The 2,332-nt window shown below is 30.0% G+C and overlaps 2 non-coding genes across 2 annotated transcripts; both read left to right on the top strand.

The window, feature by feature from the left end:
• The first annotated feature begins 696 nt into the window (after window positions 1-696).
• Window positions 697-810, top strand: LOC117531635. The gene has a single exon (XR_004566668.1). It is a non-coding gene; the product is annotated as a U5 spliceosomal RNA (small nuclear RNA).
• Window positions 811-1,923: 1,113 nt separating this feature from the next.
• LOC117531643 lies at window positions 1,924-2,037 on the top strand. Its single transcript, XR_004566676.1, has one exon. It is a non-coding gene; the product is annotated as a U5 spliceosomal RNA (small nuclear RNA).
• Window positions 2,038-2,332: the final 295 nt, after the last annotated feature.

The following is a 2,332-nucleotide window of genomic DNA, read 5'->3' as shown; positions in this document are numbered from 1 at the left end:
AAATAATTCAAAAGAGAGAAATGAATAATCGAACAAGGAAAACCGGGATGAACATTCATACACACGTTCACATTTGGATTTTTGTGTAGTTTTTGTTTCCTTGTCTTTCCTTTTTTTGTATTTTGTATGTAATTGGTGTTATTACTTTCAATATTGAATACTATAGTGTGTGTATATATATATATATATATATATATATATATATATATATATATATATATATATATATATATATATATATATATATATATAATTTGAATACTTTTAATATTTGGACTGCAGTACATTTGTTTTTAATTTAATTTAATGTATTTTTAGAGAAATTATTACAAAATTACATTTTTGATTATTGTAATGACTTTTTTCTCTTTTTAAAGTAATGAATCGAAGCTGAATGCAGATTTTGTTGAAACAGAATTTCATTAAAACCGAACGTTTTTAACTGATAGAAAGTGTGGATTATTTACTTCAAATGTGTTACTAATTAAAAAATAAGGCTAAAAACACATTTGGATGAAGCACTTTTTGTTAAGATTTAATTACAAAACGAACGGAGTCGGCAGTAAAGACCGGAAATGAAAATGGAATCCCATAATGCTGTGCGAAAATCACGAAGCCATTATTGTAGTTTTCAACCGTCAGTGAGGTTTGTGTGCTCAGAGGTGTGTCACGCCAGTTGGGAACAGAAAACCAGTGTTCTCTTTTTCTCTTCAAACCGTATAAATCTTTCGCCTTTTACTAAAGATTTCCGTGGAGAGAAAAATAAAGAGTTTAGTTGATTTTTTTGTTGCCTTACTCCTTAGTAAGGCTTTCTCAACTGTTAAAAGGAATTAATGCATTTATTCACATTGCTTTATGAAACAAAAAGCAGGTTTAATTATTATTATTAACTTCATGTTGGTGTACATTGTAGGCTAGCAGCCCATTTTTGTGTTGTCGGTACCACTTAAGGTTATTAAACACTTGTAATCCAGCATCAATATGCCGTGGTCTCCAGAAAAATCTACAACAACCACCTCAGAGTGGTGGCTGTAGCCAGGTTGGGTTCAATTAACAATAAAACAGGGATCAAAATATGAAAAATGCTCCAACCATGTTGAATTATTTATCTGATCATAGGGATTCCAAAAGGTATAGTTTCTTCTACCGACAGTCTAATGTTATTCATTAACAAGAGCATTCAGAGATTGCTGACATTTTGCTGTTATTGCTAAATAATTCAAAAGAGAAATGAATAATCGAACAAGGAAAACCGGGCTGAACATTCATACACACGTTCACATTTGGATTTTTGTGTAGTTTTTATTTCCTTATCTTTCCTTTTTTTTTGTATTTTGTATGTAATTGGTGTTATTACTTTCAATATTGAATACTATAGTGTGTATATATATGTGTATACATACATACATATATATATATATATATATATATATATATATATATATATATATATATATATGTATATATATATATATATATATAATTTGAATACTTTTAATATTTGGACTGCAGTACATTTGTTTTTAATTTAATTTAATGTATTTTTAGAGAAATTATTACAAAGTGACATTTTTGATTATTGTAATGAGTTCTTTTTTTAACTTAATGAATCGAAGCTGAATGCAGATTTTGTTGAAACAGAATTTCATTAAAACCGAACGTTTTTAACTGATAGAAAGTGTGGATTATTTACTTCAAATGTGTTACTAATTAAAAAAATAAGGCTAAAAACACATTTGGATGAAGCACTTTTTGTTAAGATTTAATTACAAAACGAACGGAGTCGGCAGTAAAGACCGGAAATGAAACTGTAATCCCATAATGCTGTGCGAAAATCACGAAGCCATTATTGTAGTTTTAAACCGTCAGTGAGGTTTGTGTGCTCAGAGGTGTGTCACGCCGGTTGGGAACAGAAAACCAGTGTACTCTTTTTCTCTTCAAACCGTATAAATCTTTCGCCTTTTACTAAAGATTTCCGTGGAGAGAAAGATAAAGAGTTCAGTTGAATTTTTTGTTGCCTTACTCCTTAGTAAGGCTTTCTCAACTGTTAAAAGGAATTAATGCATTTATTCACATTGCTTTATGAAACAAAAAGCAGGTTTAATTATTATTATTAACTCTATGTTGGTGTACATTGTAGGCAAGCAGCCCATTTTTGTGTTGTAGGTACCACTTCAGGTTATTAAACACTTGTAATCCATCATCAATATGCCGTGGTCTCCAGAAAAATCTACAACAACCACCTCAGAGTGGTGGCTGTAGCCAGGTTGGGTTCAATTAACAATAAAACAGGGATCAGAATATGAAAAATGCTCCAACCATGTTGAATTAT

The sequence above is a fragment of the Thalassophryne amazonica genome, chromosome 18 (genome assembly GCF_902500255.1).
Source record: "Thalassophryne amazonica chromosome 18, fThaAma1.1, whole genome shotgun sequence".
In the NCBI taxonomy this organism is placed as follows: domain Eukaryota; kingdom Metazoa; phylum Chordata; class Actinopteri; order Batrachoidiformes; family Batrachoididae; genus Thalassophryne; species Thalassophryne amazonica.
The sequence above is the reverse complement of the archived record's forward strand: the minus strand, read 5'-3'. Positions and strand labels throughout refer to the sequence as shown.